Here is a 14,062-nt window from a genome sequence, read left to right on the forward strand (position 1 = left end):
CAAACACTTTTAATAGCCTATGTCAGGGGTTTTCTAACCTTTATGACCATTTTGTTCATCCTTCACCAAATAAAATGATCTTCGAGCCGCAAAAATTATATGTTTTGGCAGTGTTGTTTTATGCAGATGTATGGTAGTTGCCTAGTTACACCACTAGGTGGAACAAATATGATTTCACATGGAACATTGAACAGAATGCCATAGAGGACAAGAACAACTAATGAAAGGCTAAGAGGCAACTGGCAAAAAGGAACCAGGCAATGTTTTTCCAGTCTATACCAGTATAACTAAAAAATGTAAGCGATATACCAAAAGGTTTCTGATGCACGATTTTGGAATGGGGCTGTGGGATTTAATCATAAGAACATTAGTGGAGATGGGCAGCAAGTCAAATTTCACCAAAGCAACTAGGAAAGCAATTAAAGGTTCTGATGATGATGATGATCAAGATGTGGTATCATTTGTGAAGGAACATGACAAGATCTCACTTGCTTTAATGTGTCATTCACCTGTGAATAACTCCAGTGCTAATAGCTGCTGGAGCTTGTCTCTGAGCTGTCTGGGCAGTATTTTTCCCAGACGGTGGGCTATTACAGTACTTTTTCTGCCTTTTTCCCTTTTTAAGGAGCTTGACACTCTGTCTTTCTTCTGAAAGCTCCCCTGTGGCATCATCAAAGTGAAATGGCAAAGCAAGACTCTAACCTATAATGGGGGATTCATCAGCACTCATTGGATGCATATCACATTGTGGTCGATTTGCCCCACAGGCTGGTCAGTAATTTGTTTTAGTTTTCAGGCCTGGTCATGTCTAAAGTAAAGTAAATAAAATGAATTAAACAAAGAATAGAAATTAAGATGTTTTGCCAGCATGCAGTAATCATCAAGAACTTTCAATTGCAGTGGTACCGAAGTAGCATCAATGTCCTGGTACTTATACGAGGTGGTATCAAAAAGTCTCAAGACTATTCTAAGACTGTTCTAGGTTTTTCTCTTTCGGATTGTTTTCCGGCAATCATCATGCGCTTGTTGGTTTTCAGGGGGTTGAGCTTGGTGAAGGTCTTTCTGATCTCTCGTCGTCTTCCGGTGATGTTCTTCCATCCTGGAGCACACATGCCGGTCAGAAAACCATGAACGAGCATCGCCATAAATCATGTCTCACGTTTGTTCTTTGTTCTAACTTCCTGTCCATGATGAAATCGCAGATGTGATAAGAATAGTTGCACAAATCCTGATGTAGACAGAAGAATGTCTTTTGGTACACTAGCTTATGAAGGTCGGTGCTCCCTGCGACTGTGCGTGCAGCCTTGTGCTGCCATCTGTTGGCGTTTTACAAAAACTAGTCTCGAAACTTTCTGATACCAGGTCGTATCTGGGGAAGCTGGGGTCTGGTCGAGAGTTTTTTTTAACCATTATAAATTTAGACTATGGGCTACGCATGTAAAGTTGTAGCTGTTAAGGCCGGTTTGGATTTTAATGCATGTAACCTCATCCCAGCTTCCCAAAGTTCTTCATGAGGCAGTCTTTCATATAAAATTCTCTTACAGACTTTTCCTGCTGTATGAACCGGGATGCATTTGCCAACACAATATTAAAAATTGATGCTGCCATCAACAAAGTGGCAGCCCTCCATGAGAAGTCAATATTTATCAAGGACCATATAGCTGAAATGAAGCTCACTGCAGGCACTTAAAGTTGCCTCTACGCTCTTTAAGTATTTGACCTCTAAAGTGACCGTTAAAGCCTGACAAAAGATTCTCTAAATCCCTCCTACCAGTAGGTACACCTGGGTGTCATTTACAACCATATTCACAAGGGCTGCATCACATGCTAGCACTAACATGCTCACTCACTGACTTCCGTTTTATCCTGCTCAGGGTTGTAGAGGATCTGGAGCCTGTCGTAGTGTGAGGCATGAACACAGATTCCTCCAGATTTCTTCCAGTAGACCTATAAACCCTATTGAACACCTTTGGGATGAACGGAAATGTTGATTGCCAGCCAGCACACTCCAAAAACATCTTCCCAGAAGAGTGGAGATTATTGTGGGTGGATAAAAAGCACAAAGGTCAGAAGTCTGCAAACGTTTGTACCAATATCTTAAAAATACATAATGAGACAGAACAGTTTAAGATCCAGATGAAATAAAGAAAGAGAAAGAGCAAGAGCTATGCATAAATGATGTGAAACAGCACAGGCTCGGTGTTCAGTGTTCTAGTGACACAGGAAAAAATGTGTGCAGAGAGTTTGGACATCTGTGGGTCTGAGTGATGACATTTTGTGCAGGTAATGAGCTAGACTAAAGGCCAGGCTAGCATGATGAAAAGAAAAGCTGGATGAGAGGGATGCTTAGTGTCAAGGAGGACAGTCCTCACAGAGAGCAGCCTAATCAGTAGAGGCCATGTCTCTTTTTCTCCCTCATATTCAATCTCTGTGTCCGTCTGTCTGCCTGTGCTTCTGTCTATCTGTCTATTTATCCTCAGCATTGTTGGCATTAAGATATTAGGAATATTATGAAATATGAATCTGCTGTATATAACATGTAGTTGGTAATGTATTGGACTAAAACGTATATCAAAGCCATTAAGGTGGAATCGAAAAGTTTTCTAATTTTGTAACACGCCAACAGATGGCAGCACAATGCTGCACGCACAGTCACAAGGAGCACCGATCTTCATAAGTTGGTGTGGCAAAAGACTTCGTTTTGTGTACATCGGTAGCTGTGCGAATTTTTTTGCTACCACCTCGTATTTGAACATCTCACCCTTTGAGGGATTCTCTCAAGGTTTCCTTTCCAAAAACTTGCTGTAACAGAGGCTAAGATGGCTGGTCCCTAAAGGGGTAAAATCTGAGGGATGGAATCTGGTTTTTGGACCATATGTGGACAAACGGTCGTCCATACGGTGTATAACGTAAAGATTCTACGTCAGAAACACACAATGCTACAGTTCTGAGCACAGAATCCTGAGGGTCAGCCCTCTGAGCCAAATTTCCAGACCGCACAGGAATGCACAGACACTATATTTCCAAATTCAACCATTACAGATCACACTTTTGTGCACAATATTGCTCCAACACTAGAAGCAATCAGCTGTCTTTTTTATGCTGTAATTTTTTGCTTGAGGTTCCTGACCTCATCCACGATGATCATCCTTGTTATTGAGATGGACCAGAATGCTGAATAATTACCAGACCTGCTTATCTCACCTCAATAGCCATATTCAGAAATAATGTAAAAACCCTTTCCAGAAGACTGGAGGCTGTTACAAAAGCAATGGAGGAAATTGGGATGCTTTAAAAAAGCACATATGGGAACGATGGTCAAATCGACTCCTCAGGTTCGTATTAAATCCATCAGAACTTTCCTCAGTTTTCCTGGGTAATGTATTTCCTGCTCCACTCAAGCTTGGCGTTCCTTCAAAGAAGACCACGGTGAATTTACCACTACTCAGGTAGCTCTACAATCCATCATGTCCCGTAGTGGCCCATATAGCATGGCATTCGTCCACTTGGTCTTAGAACCACAAATTTACTCCTCGACTGGAATATATTCCAGACTGATCTGGGCCTTTTTTCCTTCCAGATATAATAGTGATCATATATAAAAGTCATCAGCATTTTTATTAACACGTCCTAATGCATTTGCTGGTCAGTGGATTCTCTGGACAGCATTTATTATTAAATAAGTGCTAATACTATATATATTAATAATAGTCTCCTGGCACGGGGTTGCAGCGAGTCGTGTTTTGGGGTTTATTATTACTATAGGCATAAAGTGCATAGGTGCATATGAGCACACAATGCAAGAGAATTATATGTGTGCTCTCTTCTATGCCAGAAAGAGAAAGAGTGCGAGAGAAAGGGAAAATTCATTCACTGTGTGATTCTCGGCATTTGCAAGGTAATAAGATTCCAAACTGAATAGAATAAAGAATAATATTTTTATATCGTGTCCTCAACCTAATCAAAGGAGACAGTTTGAGAGGCTGATTATGTAGATTTCATTAAGACAGAGGGTATATGATGCCAAGAGCAGACACACAAAGCAGCAAAGAATGCCATACCCTAATATACACTGTTTGGCAAAAGTATCCGGAAACCTGACTTTTCCAGCCATTTGGTTCTTTTCCAAAGCAAGTCAAAGCCCCAAAATTTATATTTGATATCTCTGGACGTGGTCAAAATTAAAATTTCCCTTCATGTGTACTGTGAGATTCAAAACAGCATGCTTCAATGCTTCTGTGCACAAAGCCAGCTCCATTAGGATATGTTTTACATGGGTTGGAAGTTGTGGAAGTTCTCCAGCTATAGAGCTCTAAACCATAACATTGGGATGAATGGGAATGCACCCCAGGCCTCCTCACCTCCTCACCCACTGACTTTACTAACTGGCTCAATGACTCTCCCTGCAAATCTCCCCACTACAAAATCCGGTGGAACATCTTCCCAGAAGAGTGGAGGTTATTATAAGAGCAAAAAGAGACAAATTTTATGGTCAGGTGTCCACACACTTTTTTCCATATAGTGCACAGTAAATATTCATGGAGACTTTTGATTCTCTTCTTATTAAGAATCATCAGCAAAGCAAAACATTTAGGTTTTAATTGTATATTATGAAGGTTGCAATATTGTATTCGAAATATTAGAAATTACATGGCAAGATGGACGAGAAGAGTTGAGTGATAACAGAAAACTTTGTGCGAAAGTCAAAGAGCTGATTGAGATTCATGCGGCGTCAATACGCCATAAAATTCAGTGCACTGTAGCCATGTCAACCCACACCCTACATTTTTTGGATCTCGTCAGTGACAGCTATACAATATGTGCTTTTCCTTCTTGGTTTTTTTTTTTCTGTATTATCATATAGGGCACATTCACACCTACCTTGTTTGCTGTTCACCTATCAAACTTTTTTCTTTACTTCGTTCCGATTTGACATTAGAACACTTCACTTCTACCCAGATGAGCAGCGAACAACTTGGAGAATTTAGATTGAAGAAAAAACTTAATCATTTCTTTTTGTATTCAAAGTATAATAAACTAAAAAAAACAATTCTCAGTGATGGACAGTAAGGAAGTAAACGCAATGCTTTAGTAGAAATTTGGTGTAACTCTTCTTTACTGTTTCTATTTGGGGAGATTTTTACTTCACTACATTTTAAAGTCAAGTATATTACTTTGTACTCCACATTTTGTCAAATCAGTCTTTTCTTTTTTATTTACGAGCGGATAAAAAGACGTTCCTCCCAAAGGTGTTCAATAGGGTTTGTATAGCTCTAGAACAGAAGATCTACCACTCCAACCCATGTAAAGCAGATCTCCATGGTGTGGTGCACAGGTGCATTGTCATGTTGGAACTGGATTGGGTCTCCTCGTGCAAATTTCATGTTCATCCAAAGACATTATATACAATTGTGTGTCTGACTGTGTTTAGGGCAGGGGTCTCCAATCTTTTCCAGAAAGGGCCAGTGTGGGTGCAGGTTTTTATTCCAACCAAGCAAGTCCACACCAAATTCTTCCTGTTCAAATCTAATGATCTTCATTTTCAATTAATATCAGGTGTGACCATTGATTGGTTGGAATGAAAACCTGTTCCCACACTGGCCCTTTCTGGAAAAGATTGGAGACCCCAGGTTTAGGAAATAAAAACACAAATGGCTGGAAAATGAGTAATAGTTATAGTACGAATAGTAGGAAAATCGGAAGATAAATTTTAAGAACATCACAGTGGATCAATAAAAACGCATACAGCTTGGTATTTAAATACCCTGCGAAATGTTTGAAGCGTATTGGAATTCTGAAATCATTAGTTATGCTCACTGGCCACAGAACGTGATTTGAGGAGACGCGGAAACCCCACGTCTGACGGTAATTGAATGCCGAGAGCAGCATTGTGTTAGTATGCAAGAGGTATGTGAAAAGAATGTCTCGGAAGCAGGCACATTTTTAATCTCATTTCAGACGGGGAGCAGACAGGCAGATACGAAGCTTTTGGGGCAACAAAAAAAGAGAAAGGAGAGAGATAATACATTTTCAATAAAATAGTATGACTCTATTAAACGTCCTAAGCTACAGTGAACATAAATCAACTATCCTGGGTTTTTTTTGGTGTTTTTTTTTTTTACCCATTTTTAACCATAAGTGGAGGCATGGCACGTCTTAGGAACTCTGCAAAGCTTTCACTTCACACCAGAGAGACCCTCAGATGTGAAGCATCTATTTTTTTATGTTTTTTTTAGTAAAGTGACAAATCTGTACTGCTGGAATATTATAAATATACAGTAACGCTTGAACGTTTTATAATTGAACTCTTTTTGTGAGCAAAACTTTTCATAAAAACTTTTCACTATGACATAAGTTTCACAATATAAAGCTCCATTGGTAATTGCTACGGCCAAGATCATGCTTAGAGTCGCATCCCATCATCCTCTGAATATCACATGACCTAGATGATTAGCTCACGGTTCAATTCAAATTGATTGATTTTTTAAAAAATGTTTAAATAAACATTGTCTCAAAGAATCTTTCCAGAGATAAAGCCCTAATAACAGAATGTAGACGCTTCTTCCTTTTAATTGTAATTCCGTCCCTAATAAGCGAGCCAGTAAAGGAGTAAGGAAGAAACCTTTAGAGGAACCAGACTCAAAAAGGAACCCGTCCTCATCCTCAGCACCGAATTTCATGGTTGTTTCTGTGACTCTTAATAAAGGATTAAGTTTAGGCATCCTGAGGTTGCTCCAGCCCCAGTCACGTCCCACCTTATAAAGATTGTGGACCTTTAAAGAAGTAGATGCCGGAAACATCCTGAACCATCTAGAGACGTACCAGTGCCAATTGGAGTTTTGACATTGGACCTCTTTGAGTGTTTAAAGGCTCTGGCATGGGGAAGCTGGAGTTGGATCTGTGATGATCTCAGATGTTGATCTATTTTATGAGTTGCTCAGTAGCTCCTAGTTTTATAACCACAATGACTGTATAAGACTGTAGAAAGATCATTACTCATAATCTCACACTCCAGTGCTCATGTTAGTTCTCACTCTCCTGTGTTCTGTATTGTTTTAAGACCATAATCACTCTCTTGATGTCACCCAAATGAGGATGAGGGTACCCTTTTGAGTCTGGTTCCTCTCAAGGTTTCTTCTTCATAACATCTAAGGGAGTTTTTCCTTGCCATAGTCACCATGGCTGCTCATCAGGGATAAATGCTCACCGTTCACCTTCACTGTTGATTTCTGTAAAGCTGCTTTGAGACAATGTCTGTTGTGAAAAGCGCAATAGAAATAAACTTGACTTGACTTGTGATATTCCGATCATATGCTATTCTGACCATGTTTGCACCCCGTCACAGAGCTCTCCGTGAGTTTCTTGCTGGAAACAATACGATCTTACTTCCACCCTACTTTCCAGATTTGGCTCCTCTTCCTGAATATTTAGGTTCTAGCTCGAAGGTGGGTGTTTTGACACCATTTTGGAGATCCGCCACAAATCGCAGAAGGTGCTTCAAAAACACAGGAACACAGGAACGCTGGGGGCTGTTTTGAAGCCGACGGGGTAGATAAATAAAGCACTTTCTTGAAAACAGAGTGAGTCTCAAAACTTTCTGAAGGGACAAACAGATCTTTCCCTTTATACCGAACTTCACGGAACATCTCATATATAGTATATAGTATATACCGAGTATATACCTTTATTTGTGACTGTTTTCATCGATCAGTTTCACGTTTGTAGAAAATTTGAAATGATCATAATATTTTTAAAACGTGGTTGAAATCAGACTATTCTTTAAAAAGGGGACTGCAGATACAACTAGAACACAAGCAACAAATACAAACATTTTAAAGCCCTTGTTGTGAGCGTAAGCATTTCTCATCCCCGGTGGACGCACAGCTCCTCATCTCTGAAACAAAGGGGAAAATTTGCAAATGTAGAGTGTCTCTCCCCAGGGCACCAATTAAAATTTCCTTTGGCTATGAGGCATCTTGAATACCATCTTCCTGCTTCTTTCTTTTTGAACCAGCACAGTGGCAGTGTTTGAATTACTCTGATCACAAAAGGGACCTCACTATTAGTCATGCATTAGGCAAAAATTACTGAGCAATTACAAATTACAAACTGGGAAAATCACTAAAATCTGCTTTTTGTGTAAATTTGACAGCAAATTGTTTTATTACATATAGTGCACTTTGAAATTCGCAAAAACTGGCAAGAAACGAATATAAAGGCAAATACCATCATGTAAATGAAAAAAAATATATATATATATTCTTACTGTAGACTTTAATGTTCAAGTTGTTATGTCATCTTATTAATGTAATGTCATGTCAAATCTTTTATCTTCATGAAGCTAACGGGCCAGACAAAAAAAAAATCCAAACTCAGACAAACATTAGTAACCCAGATGCCAAAAAAGCGAAACTTGAAGGGCAAAGACAACTAAGAACACAACCATTTACAGGCAACCCAAGGATCCGAACCACAGGTAAAGTGATCAAAGTCCAACAGTGTGAGTTTGCAGTTTCTGGAAGGGCTCCAAAGGACAGTTGTCCCCAAAACTTGGAGAAAACTTAATTTAAGACTATGGAGCAGAAAGGTTTTGATGAACAAGTGCCAAAGATGAAGCAAAAAAAAAAAAAACACAACAGCAATCAAATGTAGGCGCAACAAGAGACTGAAAGTCTCATCAAGGACAGAATGAACTTGAGAAAGTAGTGAAAGGAAGACTCTCCTCAATGAGAAAGAGGTCATCAGCTTTCCTTGAGCAGGAATGCCTGGAACATACATACTGAACAAAAAAAAAATCTCTGGTGAAAAAAATCTCAAAAGCAACAACGAGGGAGTTTGTTTGTTTTACTTACATGAGTACACAACATTTCTGGTCTCTGGACTGGAATAATGGCAGGATGCACCACAGAATTTAAATGCTATATTCACAAAATAATTGCAGAAGCTTCAATTAAAGATGTGCATTAATGAAGGTCATGAGAGTCACCCAGCAAATACTGATTATAGAACCCAATTCAATGAGTCGAAAATGCAAGAAATGTGTACAGGACAATTTTACCAATAAACAAAAACCAAAGACAAAAAAAATGCAAAGGCAGCAAATAATAGGAAGAAGTAACCATTCAAAATTCAGGCCATGTGTTTGAAAACGCATATATTTCCTCAGTTTTGTCCTGTTGTCCCCACTGAGACGGCGTTTTCAGTCAACAAAAACTCTCTGCAAAGCGGATAAAAAAATCGAAAACGCCGTTTCTATTCGTCACTGTGAACTGGAAAATCGCTTTTGAACATGCATTTTTTGTCATCGCAGTGACGTTTCAAATCGCCGTAAACTACATAAACAGCAGGCGGAAATGACGCAGGTCCAAGCGTCTTCACAGGGACGTAATCGCTTTTAGTCGTTTCAGTGTGGATGAACTTTTGGAAAATGATTGAAAACCAAAGTGTGGACGCAGAGAGTTAAAAGAACCAGCACCGGATATATTTATTAGGCATCAAGTGAACAATTTTTCCTTAAAGATGACGTGTTAGAAGCAGGAAAAATGGGGGAGCGTAAGGATTTGAGCGAGTTTAACAAATTGTGACGTCTAGACGACTGGGTCAGAGCATCTCCGAAACTGCAGCTCGTGTGGGCTTGTTCTCCGTCTGCAGTGGTCAGTATCTATAAAAAGTGCTCCAAGGAAGGAACAGTGGTGAACCAGCGACAGGGTCATGGGGGACGAGGTTTAAAGAGGAACTAACACAATATCAGGCAGGTGGTCATAATGTTATGCCTGATCGGCGTATATAAAGAAATGGTCTACCACAGCAATCTTCAGAGGCTTTGTAGCGTCATCAAAAACTAGTCTTTTTCTCAAGATAGGAGTCATGAAACATGGCCTCAAACAGGTTGAGCTATTTCTGAACCTGTACAGTCAAGCAGTAAATGACCATCAAGCATCAGGGTACACAACCATATGTTTTCTCGCTTTACGCTCCCCCACTAAGACCCTTTCCTGCTATAGCAGCATTCACTTTTCTGTGATTCAGGAACGTGACTGTAGGGATTTGAACTCATTCAGCCACTACATCAGTAGTGAAGTCTGGCCTTGTTTCTCAGCAAGAACAAGAGTCAGGGTTCCAATCAACAACCCAGTTCATCCCAAAGGTATTCAAATGGATGGAGGTCAACGTTTCCAAGAACAACCTCGGCAAACCATTGATTGCTCTGTCCAGATAATTTATTGCGTTTTAAAGACGATATGTTTGACACCATTTAAGATGGGCATACGATCAGTGGTGGACAGTAATAAATTAATTTGTTACTGTTTTTAAGTAGCTTTTTTGCGTATCTGTACTTTACTGAAGTATTTCCATATGGGCTTATGATAATTTGAATAGATATCAGTGTTGGACTTAATAATATTCTATGAATAGATCGGTGAGTCTGAGAGACTTTTCACATAAACTGAGTTGATTAAGCAAAGATTCTTGTGATAAAAATGATCTCTACTTTAACTCAAATACATGGTGTGTGTACTTCATCCTCCACTGCATACGATATATCCAATATTTTACCATATGTCCATATTACACAATATTACAGGTACAAATGTGTGTTAGCCCTGACAAAACTAAACACAAGATTCTAGGTGCGAACCCTGGAGAATATGTTTATTAGGTAGCACTGCTGTGCCCTCCAACACTGCAGGTTGTAATAAAAGAGATCACAGGAGTTGTTTTTTCACCACCTGACAGGTATCCACTATTGCTCTGGGGAATGTCTTGGGAGAATTTGCATACCTCAGCTACAGCTCAGTCCAACTTAACTTTCTTTGTTGGTAAAAAATAATTTTGAACCACTCTGCCAAAAAATTCGATCCAATTCACTGTCCAATTCTAGGACTTCTAGGGTTGGTCTAGATGTGATTTCTAACAGTATCCTAAAAAGCCTTTCAATAAAACATCCAGCACAGATGTACAGGGTTAGGTCTAGAATGTGTTATTTGGCCATCCTGATTTGACGTACATTTGTTATTTGGAATTACATTGGCAGAATCGATCGAGTTAACTGAGGCAAGCCATTGCAACAACAACATGGCCAATCAAATTTAGCCTGTATTTCACTGTTCCTCCTTGTTCTTTCTGTTATGTTCCTACATCCCAGTATGCAAACACATCTTCTGCACTGTTTATGCCTCCTGAGTTTTGATTACAATATGTAAAAAAAAAAAAAGCAGGTACTTTCCAATATTTTATATGAAATAAATTGGTTTTCGGACTGATTCAAATCATATCAAATATTTTTTTTTTATTGCTGTGTCAGTGCAGTGTTAAATTGTAAGTTGTGCAATTGAACAAAAGATTTGTGCATGTAAGAAAAAATAAGTCCAATAAGAGAAAGTGAGTCTGGTTTCTTTCTCATAAAGTCTTTCATGAAGTTTTATGGATTCGTTAATGAATATTAAATGATATCTGTGTAATTTCTGCAAAGCTGTGACAATTGTTAAAAGCCCTTTACAAAGTCAATTCAGTTGATTTATTTCATTAATTTAACTTGGCTCGAGACATTATAATGAACATGGTGGTATCAAAAGCTGTTCTGATCACGTTACCACGTGTGCGATTTGATCATGGATCTGCACGAAACTGGGCAAATGTGCCACAGATATGTTTTACATGACGTACGTTTTACATACAGCGATGCCGCAGCGAGTCGTTCGAAGTGTTTTGCGCTTCAAGAGCGGAAAAAATTCACTGGTAGTTGACGAGAGAGCAGGAAGACCTTCGACGAGCTCGACCCACAGTAACCATTCAGCAACTCGTGCATGATGATCGTCGGATAACGATCCACACAATGTCATTTCCGCGTCCACCCTACTCACCAGATTTGGCTTCTGAGGAATTCGCCATCTTCCTAAAGATGAAGATCCGGCTCAAAGGTTGATGTTTTGACACCGTTGCGGAGATTGCAGTGCAGGGGGACTATTTTGACGATGATAGTAGTACTTTCTCGTAAACAGCGAGTCTCAAAACTTTTTGATTCCACCTCGTAATGCTACGTTCAACTGGTTACAGTACATTATGGCAGTAGCTGTTTGTGCTGCAGTGACCACTTGTGTAATACACTTTTTTGAGCTTTTTTTGTGAAGGAAAGTCAAAGCTGGGCTTGAAATGGAATGTGCTGGATGAGATAAAAAAAAATTTATCTCCTGATTTGCAATATACACTTCAAGTGCTTCCGTTAAAGGTTTAACAAAAACATTGTATTCTGTAAAACATTTCTGGACACAATTTCTCTTTAGTGCTTGGTACTTGTACAGAAACGCCACTTCTCTCCGCATCACCTCAGATATCAGATTCTCACTCATTCTGTTTATTGGTGAAGGATGAAGAGAGTAGCTGTGATCCTAAGGAAAGATCAGGCTTTTCACAGATGCTATCAGAAGCATACAGTTTAGATTTTTATACCCTGACATTGGTTAACATCAGATTTCTTGTTTTTCCTAGATTTTTTTAAGTGTCAGTAAGGGTGAAAAGTTCAGGAGTTTGTATGAGTTTTGAATGCTCTTCTGCAACTTATGCTGTGAACAGTGGTTTCATATTCAAGAAAATATATTTTTATGTGTGAAAAGCTTGTCGAATATTACACTTCTCATGCAGACATTTGTGACCTTTCTTTAAAATCAGGCTTGTTTTTATTTTTTTCCCCTAAATAGCAATGCCATTGAAAAGCATTAAATGTACTTAGAAAATTATGCAGTATTTACTTTATGTGGAAAATATGCCCTTATTCAAAGGTCCTTGCTCAGGGGCCTACGGGGGGCAGCATAGTGGGGCGGGGATTTGACCTCAAGACCCTCTGCTCTGAAGTGGTTTAACAACGAAGCTACCACTCCTAATGTACCAATATTTGTAGGATAGATAGCAACTACAACGTAAAGATCCATGAAATTACTGAGCAAGGATGGATTTGGTTCAGGACCACAGGTTGCATGAACAGCTCTGCATTTGAGCACCTATTAATACACACCTCAACAAAGGAACTGTAATGAATGGACATTCGGTGTTGAGGAAGAGGATGGGTTCCTATTTGATTCTTGGTTCCTCTCAAGATTTCTATCTCATGATGTCTCAATCAATGATTTTAGAATAGAATTGAATCGAACAGAAACATTTGTATGGTTTGCCTACGGTGCCTATATCTCATATTATCCATGGCATGTCCTGGTGTATGACCCAACACCCAACCAAACCTCACCGAGTCACCATTTCTTTAATGATAAAAGATTACATGATGCACAAAATCGTAGTAGTCCAAACAGCGAGGATTGCAAAACTGGACCATACTGCGATGTTGTACTGAGTGTATTGCTTAATGTTACATCCATACCTCCATAACTCAAGTGTAAAAATGTGAATTTCTTCTCAAAGTTCAACCAGAATATCAGACTGACTGACTAGACAGACATTCCATCCATTTAAACCTGACAGTCTATAAAAAAACATATATAAAAAAAAAAGCAAACCACCTCAACATTTGTCAGCAAATTGATTTACAACTTCAGCCAAAGGATTCAATAATTGAATAATGGGGAATTTGGTTATAATTGGGATCACTAAACATCTCAAAGCCTCATTATCGAATCCCTTAGTGGATCGATGTCGTAGATCTCGGATCTCTTCTAACATTAGCATCTGGAACAGATAGTTGAATAAATATTAAAATATTAAAACCTGTTCTGTCCTTTAAGAATATCTCTCCATTGGGACGTGGGACTAATCCGGCTTCCAGTAAAAAAAAATTGACTGTTGCTTTCTGGTTATTGAAGGTTTGATAGTTCCTTAGGCATCCCACTGGAGGAAACACTGAAAGGTTCTTATTGGTAAAATCCAATATCAGTGTTTCTTTGCCAGAAAAAAGTTTAAAGTCGAATCCCTGCAGCAAACTAAGATTCCTTTCCTATCCAACAAAACCCTTGAAAAATCCTTCAAGTTTCTAACCAAGTGCTGTGGTTTTATTTTTCCCAGTATGCAACATGTGAGTGCCTGTGGAGACCAGCATGGATATGAATGGAAGAGG

At 39.1% G+C, this 14,062-nt stretch overlaps 1 long non-coding RNA gene across 1 annotated transcript; it reads left to right on the forward strand.

The window, feature by feature from the left end:
- The first annotated feature begins 4,495 nt into the window (after positions 1–4,495).
- On the forward strand, positions 4,496–9,464 carry LOC310727236. Its single transcript, XR_014533978.1, has 4 exons — positions 4,496–5,091; positions 5,716–6,378; positions 6,549–9,309; positions 9,363–9,464. It is a non-coding gene; the product is annotated as an uncharacterized lncRNA (long non-coding RNA).
- Positions 9,465–14,062: the final 4,598 nt, after the last annotated feature.

The sequence above is a fragment of the Silurus aristotelis genome, assembly GCF_946808225.1.
Source record: "Silurus aristotelis genome assembly, chromosome: 6".
Taxonomy (NCBI): domain Eukaryota; kingdom Metazoa; phylum Chordata; class Actinopteri; order Siluriformes; family Siluridae; genus Silurus; species Silurus aristotelis.